Source organism: Mobula birostris, chromosome 4, assembly GCF_030028105.1.
Source record: "Mobula birostris isolate sMobBir1 chromosome 4, sMobBir1.hap1, whole genome shotgun sequence".
NCBI classification, from domain to species: Eukaryota; Metazoa; Chordata; class Chondrichthyes; order Myliobatiformes; family Myliobatidae; genus Mobula; species Mobula birostris.
Genome location: NC_092373.1, coordinates 3,123,100 through 3,138,130, shown reverse-complemented (window position 1 = coordinate 3,138,130; position 15,031 = coordinate 3,123,100). Strand labels below are relative to the sequence as shown.

Genomic DNA, 15,031 nt, shown 5'->3' with positions numbered 1-15,031 from the left:
GTCTAACAGCTGACCTTCTATTTATCTCACCATGCTGAATACCAGCTGTCCATCAAGCAGCTCTTCCCTTCTCTCTCTGTAAGAACTTAGAAGCTGCCAGTGTCTTTGCAAAGTGCAAACATGCTGCAGAGAAACCATAACACCATCTCAAAGCAGTTTTCGCCTCTTTCCCTCTTAATAACAAGGTGTCTGGTGTTGAACAACTCTCCCTCTCTCTTTTCAAAAGCACAGTTCATAGGGGCAATTCAGGACCCCGTCACAGATCAGTTCTTGGTTAGTCAGTGCATCAAAGGTTATGGGGAAAGGGCAGGAGAATGGGGTTGAGAGAGATAATAAATCAGTCATGATGGGATGATGGAACAGACTCGATGGGCAGAATAGCTTAAGTCTGCTCCTATGTTTTATGGTCTTATAACGAGGTAGATTCTGAGGCCAAGAGTCTGTGTTGCCTGTGCCCGTAATATTGCTGCAGCCAATATTTTCTTTGTATTATACCTTGCCATACTTGTGCAAGACATTAAACTCAACTTCACTCCTTCCCTGTCACACAAAGCTAACTACTGCCCTGTTAGCTAAAGTTTTCAACACCATTGGCTTTTTTCTTTAAAATTACAAATTCCCCCCACCAGTATTTTTTTACTAAACTAAATCTACGATTTTATTGTTTACCCATGCACCTATTGGATTTTGATATTTATAATCCAAGGTTCAGAAGTCAAGAAAGAGGCACAAAACTTGTTGCTTCAAAATTGTTTTATTAGCAAAGACAATTGAAAAAGGACAGTTGCAGAGGTCTCGTAGAGAAAGGGAAACAAGAAGCAAGGACTAAAAAGCATAAAGAGAATAGAAAGTAAAAATAAAGATGGTGATTTATGCATTCAGCTCTTTTTATACCAAAGAAGCATTCCATTCATTTTTTTAGATAAGAGTTAACCAATCAGATATCCCTATTCAAGTAATACAATACCAAGAGAAGCTTCCAGATCATATAAACCTAAACACTGCGGACACTGAGCAATTGCTTAGGCATACTGTGACCACCAGGAAACATGCTAAACAGTTACATGTTTGTAAGTCGTTATAAAAAATGCTAGCAGACATAAGTTGTTAAACTGCAAAGAAAATAATAATTTTCCAACATACTCTTAATGAAGTAACAAGGGATCAGTTAAAGATCACTGCCCTGTTTGCCCCATCACATTCAAATTTTGATTCATTTATTTATCACATGTACATCAAAACATATCATGAAATATGTCATTAATGTCAACAACTAACACACCTAAGGATATGCTGGGATCTGCCTACAATCTGAAGAAATGCACAACATAGAACATTACAACACAGTGCAGAATTTGCCCCATTGGTCTTTTAACCTACTTCAAGATCAATGTAACCCTTCCCTCCCACATTGCCCTCTGTTTTTCTATTATTTATGTGCCTATCTAAGAGTCTTTTAAATGTCCCTAATGTATTTGCTTCTACCAACACAACGCACCACACATCCATCACTGTGTGTTAAAATAACTTATCTCTAACATCCCCCCCCACCGTACTTTCCTCCAATTGTCCTAATGGCTAATTGTATTGACCATAATATTAATTAACACTCAAGTTACACAGTCTGAGTTTGCTCTTGAAAGGTTAAGGCAGCAGAAGTGGAAAGTTACACCTTGCAAACTGGCTGGCCCAGTATTGCCAGCTCCCCAGGAATTGTATTTGGCAGCTAAATTTAATTTGAAGCAGCAACCTAGGCAATAAGCCAAATTCAAATCTTGGTTCAAACGGCCAGAAACCTTTGTTTGTGCATCGTGTTTCCTCCTGCCCACAGTAGGCACACCATTCTCCACAGTTGGTCACCCATTCTGTGGGAATGGGGTTAGAGAAAGAGCTGGGGCCTTCAGTTGTCGAGGTCAGCCATGGATGGTGCGTCCCAGCTGCCTGTGTGAAATGCAAGCCTGCGCAATAGAATATGGAGAGCAGGTTGCTTTCCATGCAGCTAATGAATCCAAAGGAACGGCAGAGAGCGATACAGTTTGACACCAATGGCATGACAGGAGTTTCCAGTCAGCGATGGAACTCAATGTAGGAACTCGAGCTCCGGATTTTTCCCTTGGGGTTTACTCCCAAAGCCTTCCCCATGAGTGTAGAAGTCATCCCTACAATCGCCATGGTCCTTTTCCACAGTGAATACTGAAGCAAGTATTCACTAAGTAACTCTGCTATCTCCTCCAGTTCTATACACACCTCTCCACTGTCACACTTGATCGGTCCTATTCTCCCACATTTTATCTTGTTGCTCTTCACGTACTTGTAGAATGCCTTGGGGTTTCCTTAATCCTGCTCACCAAGGCCTTCTCATGGCCCCTTCTGGTTCTCCTAATGTCATTCTTAAGCTCCTTCCTGCTAGTCATATAATTTTCTAGATCTCTATCATTACCTAGTTTTTTGAACCTTTTGTAAGCTTTTCTTCTTGACTAGGTTTTCAACAGCTTTTGTACACCACGGTTCCTGTACCCTACCATTCTTTCCCTGTTTCATTGGAACATACCTATACAGAATGCCACACAAATATTCCCTAAACATTTGCCACATTTCTGCCATACATTTCCCTTTACTCCAGTTAAACATTTTCCTAACTTGTCTGCTCCTATCCCTCTCCAATACTATGGTAAAGAAGGTAGAATTGTGATCACTATCTCCAAAATGCTCTGCCACTGTGACGCCTGACACCTGACGAGATTCATACAGCCTCTCCTCTTGTAGGCTTATTTACATATTGTGTCAAGAAACCTTCCTGAACACACCTAACAAACTCCACCCCATCTAAACCCCTTGCTCTAGGGAGATGCCAGTCAATATTGGTGAAATTAAAATCTCCCACCACAACAACCCTGTTATTATTGCAAATTTCCAGAATCTGTCTCCCTATCTGCTCCTCGATGTCCCTGTTACTATTGGGTGGTCTATAAAAAAAACACCCAGTAAAGTTATTGACCCCTTCCTGTTCCTCCATTCCACCCACAGGGAGCCAGTAGACAATCCTTCCATGACTTCCTCCTTTTCTGCAGCCGTGACACTATCTCTGATCAGCAGTGCCATGCCCCCACCTCTTTTGCCTCCCTCCCTGTCCTTCCTGAAACATCTAAATCCTGGTACTCTATAAGTAACTATTCCTGCCCGTGAGCCATCCAAGTCTCCGTAATGGCCACAACATCATAACTCCCAAGTACTAATCCACACTCTAAGCTCATCCGCTTTGTTCATGGTACTCCTTGCATTAAAATAGACACATCTCAAACCATCAGTCTGAGTGCATCCATTCTCTGTCACCTGCCTATCCTCCATCTCACACTGTCTACAAGCTTTCTCTTTTTTTATGCAGAGAGTGGTAAGTGTGTGGAATGGGCTGCTGGCGACGGTGGTGGAGGTGGATACGATAGGGTCTTTTAAGAGACTCCTGGATAGGTACACGGAGCTTAGAAAAATATATGGCTATGGGTAACCTTAGGTTATTTCATGTTCGGCATAGCTTTGTGGGCCAAAGGCCCTGTGTTGTGCTGTACGCTTTCTATGTTCCTATGTTTCTATTTGTGAGCCAACCGCCCCTTCCTCCGTCTCTTCATTTTGGTTCCCACCCCCAGCAATTCTAGTTTAAACTCTCCCCACTAGCCTTAGCAAACCTCCCTGCCAGGATATTGGTCCCTGGATATCATGTTCTCAATATCTATTGCTTATTTTTTTGTTACTTTTTTTGTATTTGCCTTTTGAACATTGGTTGTTTGTCTGTCTCTGTCATGTACGGTTTTTCATTGATTCTGTTGTGCTTCTACTTACTATGAACACCCACAAGGAAAGGAGTATCAGGGTGGTATATGGTACATAGAGTATATGTACTTTGTTAATAAATTTACTTGAACCTTGGACTTTTAAGAGCCTCCCACTTGCCAGCTGTTTCTTTGCCTTTACGTGGAGTCACGCAGTTGATCCCAGCTAGATCCTGCCTAATGCCCTCGAAATTAGCCTTTCTCTAGGTCAGGACATTAACCTTTGGACTTGTTCTCCTTTTTCCATGACTATTGAAAATCCAATAATGCAGAGGAGAATCCAAGTCAGATTCAGCTTTAATATCACTGGCATACATCATGAAATCTGTTGTTTTGCAGCAGCGGTATAAAAAACTATAAATTACAATAGGAAATATTTTAAAAATTAAATTGAATAAATAGTGCAAAATTAAATTAAATAAGTTGTTGGGAAGAAGCTGTTCCTGACATGTTGAGTGTGTGTCTTCAGGCTCCTGTACCTCCTCCCTGATGGTAGCAATGAGAAGAGGGCATGTCCTGGGTGATGGGGGTCCTTAATGATGATGCTGCCTTTTTGAGGCATCACCTCTTTTAAAAAAAATTGAAATTTACAGGAGTTATAGGGAGAGGTTGTGTATGCTAAGATTTTATTCCTTGGATTGTGGCAGACAGAGTGATGTTACAGAGAGGGAGCAGTGAGAGAGTCTCACTGAACTCCCGTTGAAGGGAAGATTTAAACTTCCTCAGGGTAGGCATACCTCAAAGAGACTTTGCAGTGGAGTAGCGAATCGTAAGCACAAAATACTCTTCAGATGTTGGGGTCAAAGCAACACTCACAACATGCTGGAGGAACTCAGCAGGTCGGGCAGCATCCGTGGAAATGGTCAGTCAAAGTTTCGGGCCGGAACGTTGACTGATCGTTTCCACGGATGCTGCCCGACCTGTTGAGTTCCTCCGGTGTGTTGTGAGTGTTGCTTTAACTCCAGCATCTGCAGAGTATCTTGTGTTTAAGAGTGACATTATGGAGGTGTATAAAATCATAAGGGTTATGGATAGGGTGAAAGTCTTTTTCGCAGAGAAGAGGAACCAAATATTAAAGGGTACAGTTTAGGAGGGAGGTTAACGTTTCTTTTTGCTACCTCCACCATACTTTACAAGTAGGGATGGTGTTACCTAGCTGATGGCAGGATCAGATTCACAGCACATGTACCATTTTTTAAAAAAAAAGCATATCCTTGCCTGCAAAGAGTCACTTACTTGGAAAGATGTGGAAGAAGGTCTTGTGGTTGGATAGTGTTTTTGGCCTCAAAACTAAGCGGTGTGAATGATGTAAATCTAAAACTGAACATTAGCCAGTTAGCACCATCCCTACTGTAAAGTATGGTGGAGGTAGTATCATGCTTTGTGGATATTTTTCAGCAGCAAGGATTGGAAATCTGGTCAGGGTTGATGGGAAGATGAATGCTGCTAAATTCAGAGAGTTCCTGGATAAAACCCTGCTCGCCCCTGCCAAAAAGCTTAAACTGGCGAGGAAGTCCATCTTTCAGTAGGACAATGACCCAAAGCCCATTGCCAGAGCAACCATGAGTGGCTTCAAATGAAGGAAATTGCTGTCCTTGAGTGACCCAGTCAGAGTGCTGACTTAACCCAATTGAATATCTCTGGCAAGACCCCAAGATTGCTGTCCAGCACTGCTCCCCAATTAACCTGGCACAGCTTGGGCAATTGTGCAAGGAGGAATGTGCAAATCTTGCTCCATCATGTTGTGCAAAGCTAATAGGGACAACCTAAAAGACAACTGGCTGTAATAGCTGTGGGTGGTGGTTTAATTAAGTACCTGGCAAAGCGGGGTGAGTACTTTTGAACTGCTAACGTTTCAGTTTTTCATGCTTTACAATTGTCCATGTTTTTTAGGCTCTACTCTGGAAAAAAGAAGCATGTGATTCACAAATTAAAAATTCTCAGTTAAATTGATCAAAGTCCCAGTTTGTAATATTTATATAGAAACATAGAAAACCTACAGCACAATACAGGCCCTTTGGCCCACAAAGTTGTGCCGAACATGTTCCTACCTTAGAAATTACTAGGCTTACCCATAGCCCTCTATTTTTCTAAGCTCCATGTACCTATCTAAAAGTCTCTTAAAAGACCCTATCATTTCCGCCTCCACCACCGTTGCCGGCAGCCCATTCCACGCACTCACCACTCTCTGCATAAAAAAACTTACCCCGACATCTCCTCTGTACCTACTCCCCAGCACCTTTAACCTTGTGACAACCATTTCAGCCCTATATGAGCAAAGGGTTGAGGACCAAATACTTTTTAAAGGCATTGTACATTGATAATAAACTTATTTTGAACTTTGAGTAGAGTAGAGCAAGGGGATAAGCACACAGCCTCAGAATCAGTATCAGGTTGATTATCACTGGCATGTTTCATGGAATTTGTTAACTTAGCAGCAGCAGTTCAATGCCATACATAAGGTAGAAAAAATAATAATAAGTAAATCAATTACAGTATGCGTATATTGAATAGATTAAAATAATGCAAAAACCAGAAATAATATACATTAAAAAGTGAGGTAATATTCAAGGGTTCAAAGTCCATTTAGGAATGGGATGGCGGAGGGGAAGAAGCTGTTCCTGAATCGCTGAGTGTGTGCTTTCAGGCTTCTGATGGTAACAGTGAGAAAAAGGCATGCCCTGGGTGCTGGAGGTCCTTAATAATGGACGCTGCCTTTCTGAGACACCGTTCTTTGAAGATGTCCTGGGTACTTTGTAGGCTAATGCCCAAGATGGAGCTGACTAGATTTACAACCCTCTGCAGCTTCTTTCGGTCCTGTACAGTAGCCCCCCACCCCCCATATCAGACAATGATGCAGCCTGTCAGAATGTTCTCCATGGTACATCTATAGTAGTTTTTGAGTGTATTTGTTGACATACCAAATCTCTTCAATTCCTTATGGTGCACCTGTGCTGAGGGAGATGGTGGAGGGGATGGTGTTGCCAATTTGAACTGACTGGGATCAGCAAGTGAGGAAATCGAGTGTCCAGTTAAGGAGGTATTGATGCCTAGGACTTGAAGCTTATTGATTAGCTTTGAGGTGTTGATAATATTGAATAGCAAGCTGTAGTCAATGAAAAACATCCAGATGTATGTATCTTCACTGCCTAGGTGATCCAGGTTTGAGTGATGAGCCAATGAGATGGCATCTGCTGTTGAACTTTTGTGCCAGTAGACAAATTGGGGTGGATCCAAGTTGCTTATAAGGCAGGAGTTGATATGTTTCATCACCAACCTCTCAAAACACTCCATCCCAGTGAACGTAAATGCAATTTAGCGATAATCATTGAGGAAAGTTACCACATTCTTCTTAGAGAGCAATATAATTTAAGTCTACCGAAGCAAGAGATTAAAGGTGTCAGTGAACACTCCAGCCAGTTGATTAGCACAGGTCTTTAGTACGGCTAGGTACCCCATCTGTGCTTGCTGCCTTCCGTGGGTTCACACTCCTGAAGGATGCTCTTATGTCAACCTCAGAGACTGAAATCACAGGTTAGGGCAGATAAGGGACTGTCTTCATACAATACTTTTGATGATTGCATCTTCCAACTATTCATATTCATTGCAACGTTCAAGATGAAAAACTTCAAATTCTTCATAGTTCCAAACTTGAAGTTGTGAAACCTTTGCATTTTTATTCTCGGCCATTTTTATTCTCGGAAATGAATATTCAGGGATATACGTCCTATCGAAAGGACAGACTGATGGGCAGAGGGGGTGGGGTGGCTCTGTTGGTGAGGAATGATATTCAGTCCCTTGCGAGGAGGGACATAGAATCAGGAGACGTAGAGTCAGTATGGATAGAACTGAGAAATTCTAAGGGTAGAAAGACCCTAATGGGAGTTATCTACAGGCCCCCAAACAGTAGTCTGGATGTAGGTGTAAGTCGAATCAAGAGTTAAAATTGGCATGTTGCAAAGGTAATGCTACAGTTGTTATGGGGGACTTCAACATGCAGGTAGACTGGAGGAATCAGGTTGGTGCTGGACCCCAAGAAAGGGAGTTTGTGGAGTCCCTCCGAGATGGATTCTTAGAACAGTTTGTACTGGATCCTACCAGAGAGAACGCAATTCTAGATTTAGTGTTGCGCAATGAACCAGATTTGATCAGGGACCTCGAGGTAAAGGAGCCTTTAGGAGGTAGTGACCATAATATGATAAGTTTTAATTTACAAATTGAGAGGGAGAAGGGAAACTCAGAAGTGTCAGTATTACAGTTGAACAAAGGGAACTATGGAGCTATGACGGAGGGGCTAGCCAAAGTTCACTGGAAAGATACCCTAGCAGAGTTGACAGTGGAACAACAATGGCAGGTATTTCTGGGAATAACGCAGAAGGTGCAGGATCAGTTCGTTCCAAAGAGGAAGAAAGATCCTAAGGGGAGTAAGGGGAGGCCGTGGCTGACAAGGGAAGTAATGGACAGTATAAAAATAAAAGAGAAGTATAACATAGCAAAGATGAGTGGGAAGCTGGAGGATTGGGAATCTTTTAAAGAGCAACAGAAGGTAACTAAAAAGGCAATACGCGGAGAAAAAATGAGGTATGAAGGTAAACTAGCCAAGAATATAAAGGAGGATAGTAAAAGCTTCTTTAGGTTTGTGAAAAGGAAAAAAATAGTTAAGACCAAAATTGGGCCCTTGAAGACAGAAGCGGGTGAATTTATTATGGGGAACAAGGAAATGGCAGACGAGTTGAACAGGTACTTTGGATCTGTCTTCACTAGGGAAGACACAAACAATCTCCCAGATACAATAGTGGCCAAAAGACCTAGGGTAATGGAAGAATTGGAGGAAATTTATATTAGGCAGGAAATGGTGTTGGATAGGCTATTGGGTCTAAAGGCTGATAAGTCTCCGGGACCTGATGGTCTGCATCCCAGGGTACTTAAGGAGGTGGCTTTAGAAATTGTGGACGCATTGGTAATCATTTCCCAATGCTCTATAGATTCAGGATCAGTTCCTGTGGATTGGTGGGTGGCTAATGTCCTTCTCTTCAAGAAGGGAGGAAGAGAGAAAACAGGGAATTATAGACCAGTTAGCCTGACGTCAGTGGTGGGAAAGATGCTGGAGTCAATTATAAAAGATGAAATTACGACACATCTGGATAGCAGTAACAGGATTGGTCCGAGTCAGCATGGATTTACGAAGGGGAAATCGTGCTTGACTAATCTTCTGGAATTTTTTGAGGATGTAACTATGAAAATGGACAGGGAGAGCCAGTGGATGTAGTGTACCTGGACTTTCAGAAAGCCTTTGATAAAGTCCCACATAGGAGATTAGTGGGCAAAATTAGGGCACATGGTATTGGGGGCAGAGTACTGACATGGATTGAAAATTGGCTGGCTGACAGAAAACAAAGAGTAGCGATTAACGGGTCCCTTTCGGAATGGCAGGCGGTGACCAGTGGGGTACCGCAGGGTTCAGTGCTGGGACCGCAGCTGTTTACAATATATATTAATGAATTAGATGAGGGAATTAATAGTAACATTAGCAAATTTGCCAATGACACAAAGCTGGGAGGCAGTGTGAAATGTGAGGAGGATGTTATGAGAATGCAGGGTGACTTGGACAGGCTGGGTGAGTGGGCAGATGCAGTTTAATGTGAATAAATGTGAGGTTATCCACTTTGGTGGTAAGAATAGGAAGGCAGATTATTATCTAAATGGAGTCAAGTTAGGAAAAGGGGAAATACAACGAGATCTAGGTGTTCTTGTTCATCAGTCACTGAAAGCAAGCATGCAAGTACAGCAGGCAGTGAAGAAAGCTAATGGCATGCTGGTCTTCATAACAAGGGGAATTGAGTATAGAGCAAAGAGGTCCTTCTGCAGCTGTACAGGGCCCTGATGAGACCACACCTGGAGTACTGTGTGCAGTTTTGGTCTCCAAATTTGAGGAAGGACATTGTTGCTATTGAGGGAGTGCAGCCTAGGTTCACAAGGTTATTTCCCGGGATGGCGGGACTGTCATATGTCGAAAGATTGGAGCAACTGGGCTTGTATACTCTGGAACTTAGAAGGCTGAGAGGGGATCTTATTGAAACATATAAGATTATTAAGGGATTGGACACGCTGCAGGCAGGAAGCATGTTCCTGCTGATGGGTGAGTCCAGAACCAAAGGCCACAGTTTAAGAATTAGGGGTAGGCCATTTAGAATGGAGTTGAGGAAAAACTTTTTCACCCAGAGAGTGGTGGATATATGGAATGCTCTGCCTCCGAAGGCTGTGGAGGCCAAATCTCTGATGCTTTCAAGAAAGAGATGGATAGAGCTCTTAAAGATAGCGGAATCAAAGGTTATGGGGGTAAGGCAGGAACTGGATACTGATTGTGGATGATCAGCCATGATCACAGTGAATGGCGGTGCTGGCTCGAAGGGCCAAATGGCCTACTCCTGCACCTATTGTCTATTGACTATTTCTGGTATCTCCAAGCCTGACTGTTTGAAACCACAGTGAGCAAAACAGTTCTGAATTGTCTTCATGCTTATTTCAAAGTCCCAAGTAAATTTATTATCAAAGTACATGTATGTCACCATATACTACCCTGAGGTTTATTTTCTTGCATGCATACATACTAAATACAAGAAACATAATAGAATCAGTGAAAGACCACACCCAACAGGACAGACAGGCAACCAGTGTGCAAAAAAAAACAACAAACTATGCAAATACAGACAGAAAGAAATTTAAAAAAATAAATAAACAAGCAATAAATATCAAGAACATGTGATGACGAGTCCTTGAAATTTCGTCCAGTTCAGCAATAAGCCAGTGAAGTTATTCCCTCTGGTTCAAGAGCCTGATGGTTGAGGGATAATAACTGTTCCTGAACCTGGTGGTGTGGGACCTGAGGCTCCTGTACCTCCTTTCTGATGGCAGCAGTGAGAAGAGAGCATGTCCTGAGTGATGATGGATGCTGTTTTCCTGTGACAGTGTTCCTTGTAGATCTGTTCAGTAGTGTGTAGGGCTCCTCCCATGATGGACCAAGGTGTATCCACTACTTTTTGTAGGATTTTCCATACAAGGGTATTGGTATTTCCATACCAGGCTGTGATACAGCCAGTCACATATACTCCCCACCACACATCTATAGAAGTTTGTTAAAGATTTAGATGAATGCAAAATCTTTGCAAACCTCTAAGAAAGTAGAGGCACTGCCAAGGTTTCTTTGTGCTTCCTTCGTAATGGCACTTGTGCGCTGGACCTTGGACAAGTGCTCTGAAATGATAATTCTGACAAATTTGAAGTTGCTGACCCTCCCCACCTCTGATCCTCTGATGAAAACTGGCTCATGGACCTCAGTTTTCTCCTCCTGAAGTTAATAATCAGCTCCTTGGTCTTGCCGACATTGAGTGAGAGGTTGTTGTTATGACACCACTCAGCCAGGTTTTCATTCTCCCTCTTAACTGCTGATTCGTCACCACCTTCGTCACAGCCATCCTTCTCAACAACTATCAGTGACAAAGTTCACTGCTTTTTGAACACGAACACACACAATGGAAGCTATTTAAAAACTGTTCACTCTAAGCACAATGTTGTGTACTAGGGGTGATTGATAAGTTTGTGGCCTAAGGTAGGAGTCAATTTTAGAAAACCTAGCACATTTATTTTTTAACATAGTCCCCTCCTACATTTACATACTTAGTTCAGCGGTCGTGGAGCATACGGATCCCTTCTTTGTAGAAGTCGGCGTCTTGGACCTCCAGAAAGTGGTACACAGCCAGGGTGATTGATAAGTCCGTGGCCTAAGGTAGAAGGAGATGAGTTATTAACTTCAAACTTTCTGCATAATCACTCAAAGAGTTGAACTACACGTGCATGTAACAAAAGCTGTATGACTCATCTCCTCGTATGAGTCCTTGAATGGTCCCCGGAGTGAAAGGGTTAATGTATGAGGAACATTTGATGTCTCTGGACCCGTACTCACTGGAAGAATAAGGAAGTATCCCATTGAAACTTATCGAATATTGAAAAGCCTAGATAGAGTGGATGTGGAGAGGAAGTTTCCTATAGATGGCGAGTCTAGGACCAGAGGGCAGAGCCTCAGAACAGAGAGATATCCATTTAGATAGAAGTGAGGAGGAATTTCTTTTAGTGGAGAATCTGTGGAATTCATTGCCACAAACAGCTGTGCAGGCCGAGTCATTTGGTATATTTAAAGCAGAGGTTGATAGGTTCTTGATTAATGAGGGTGTCAAAGGTTACGGAGAGAAGGCAAGAGAATGGGCTTGAGAAGGATAATAATGCAGCTGTGATGGACCAGTGGAGCAGACTCTGGGCTGAATGACCTAATTCTCTTCCTTTGTGTTACGGTCTTACAGAAGTTCAAGTAACAGAAACTCACCTTCACATAATTCATGAACTAATGTCCAAAATTCTGTGCTGCAGAATAAAATTTGTTGTTGAAATCATTATTAATGCTTCTCTCGTTTAGAATCATAGAAAAGTACAGCATAGAAACAGGCCCTTCTCATTCATACCAAGCCATTTAAACTGCCTACTCCCATCGACCTGTACCCAGATCATAACCATCCACAACCCTACTACCCATGGACTTATCCAGACTTCAATTAAACATTGGAATTGAGTTTGTATCCACCACTTACACAGGAAGTTCGTTTCACACTCTCACCGTCCTCTGAGTGAAGAAGTTCCCCCTAAACTTTTCACTTTTCATCCTTAACCCATGACCTCTGGTTGTAGTTCCACCCAACCTCAGCGGAAAACTTTAAGCTCCACTGAGATTATGTCCATTCTGTTCAGATTCAGTTGTTTGACTTAGAAATAGTCCCTTTGACCCAAAGTATCTTTGCTGCCCATCAATTCTATCTACACTAATCCATGTCCGTCTCCGTCCTGTTCAATCAAGTTCCTGCCAAGATGCCTCTTCAGTATTGTAAATGGGCCTATGATATACAGAGGAGCTTGTAACATTGTATGTTTTTCTGCCTTGCTTAATTAACACAGAAGGTAAATAATAATAATAAGTACTTTATTGATCCCAAGTAGGAAATTCTTTCGTTACAGCAGCAACATTGAAAAACACACTTAACTATTAATAAAGTACAGAATAATAATAAACAGTGATAATGTGCAATAATAACATGCAAAATAATAAAGCAGAGACAGTGTACTATGATGTGTGTTCTTCTGTCGCACAGAGGTGAGCTGTTGTATATGCTTATTGCACTTGGTAGGAAAGATTTCCTATAATGATCTTTGTGACAGCAGAGTTGAATGAGTTTGTTTGAAAAGGTGCTCAGCTGCATATTCAGTAGGTCATGGAGAGGATGTGCCTGATTGTCCATAATGGATGACAGTTTGTTTAGTGACTTCCTCTCCACCACTAACTCAGAAGAGTCCAGGTTGTAGCCAAGGACAGATCCAGCCTTTTGGATGAATCTATTTAGTCTTTGTGCATCACCAGCACTGATGCTGCTCCCCTAACATAAAGCTGCAAAGAAGACTGCACTCACTACAACAGACTGGTAAAAGATCTCCAACATCCTGCTGCACATATTAAAAGTTCTCAGCTTCCTTAGCAAATAGAAGCCTATTTCCTTGTCTTGTAGACAGCCTTGCTGTTGCTTTTCCAGTCAAGTCTATTGTCGAGGTGAACACCCAAGTATTTGTACTCCACCACTACCGGAACAGCTTCTCCCAGAATGTATACGGGACTCACCACAGTCCTCTTCCTCCTAAAATCAATCACCATCTCCCAGCCTTTGGCCACATTCAGGAGCAGGTGATTCCTCCCACACCACTCCAGAAACTTGCCAACCAATCCTCTGTTTGCCAACTCCTACCCATCTCTGTTACACCCAACCATTGTGGAGTCATCAGAGAACTTCTCCAAGTGGCAAGACTCAAAGTTCTGCTGAAAGTCTGAGGTGTACAGTGTGAACAGAAAAGGAGACAGGAGACAGGACAGTCCCTTGTGGGGCTCCAGTGCTACTCACCACCATCTCAGACAGAGAACTACCCAGCCGTACAAACTGGGGTCTATCTGTCAGGTAATCAGTAATCCAGGAGATAGGGGATTTGTCTGTGCCCATCCTTTGCAGGTTCTCACTGAGAAGAAATGGCTAGATTGTATTAAAGGCACTATAGAAATCAAAAAGTGTGATTCTCAGAATGCCACCAGTATCATCCAGGTGGGAGTGAGCTCTCTGCAACAGGTAGACGATGGCATCATCCACTCTCACATGAGGTTGGTTGCCAAACTGTAGAGGGTCCAACGAAGATCTCACCTGTGGTCCAAGTCAAGACCAGCCTCTCCAGCACATCATCACATGAGATGTGAGGGCAATTGGTCTGTAGTCATTAAGTCCTGAAGGAGTCGCCTTCTTGGGTACAGGAACCAAACAGGAAATCTTCCATAACACCGGTATCTTTTCCTGACTCAGACGCAGATTGTATAGGTGCTGCAAAATACCAGACGGCTGGCTCGCACAGGTTTTCAGTACCCTGGGGCTGATAGCATCTGGTCCAGCAGCCTTGCCTTGATGGGGGAAATCAGGTGGGGGAGGGTGGTCATCCCCATCGAGCCAGGATACACTAGGGTTAGGGGATTGGAACACAAGCACTCACCAGAGGGGAAGGAGGGGTGGAGTGCAGGAGGGGACAGCAGAAGGTCCCGTACTGAACCATTTGAAAAACAAGTTCAATTCGTTGGTCTTATCCAGGTAGTCCTTGACATTTCTTTCCTTAACCTTGAAGCCAGTAATCTGCTTCATGCCCGACCACATGTCCCTTATGCTATTCTGCTGGAGCTTGTACTCCAGCTTACTCTTGTAGGTGTCTTTGCACTCCCTTCACGAGCAACACACATAAAATGCTGAAGGAACTCAGCAGGTCAGGTAGCATCTATGGAGAGGATAAACAGTCAATGTTTTGGGCCAAGACCCTTCATTGGAACTGGAAAGGAAGGGGGAAGGCTTCAGTATAAGAAAATGGGTGGGGGAGGAGGAGAAGGAGGATAGGGGAATCCAGGTGGGGGGAAGGGTTGAAGTAAGAAGGTAGAAAAGGCAAAGGGCTGGGAAAGAGGGAGAGTAGACCATGGGAGAAAGAGAAGGGGTCAGGGCACAATGGGAAGCTGATAGGCAGCTGAAGAGGAGAGAAGAAGTAAGAGGTGAGTCAGAGTGGTGAATTGAAGAATAGGGGAGGGG

At 42.9% G+C, this 15,031-nt stretch overlaps 1 protein-coding gene across 1 annotated transcript in view; it reads left to right on the top strand.

Annotated features, from left to right (window-relative positions):
• ccdc50a (coiled-coil domain containing 50a) overlaps positions 1 to 15,031 on the top strand; it is a 148,923-nt gene that overhangs the window by 116,528 nt on the left and 17,364 nt on the right. The window lies entirely within an intron of this gene.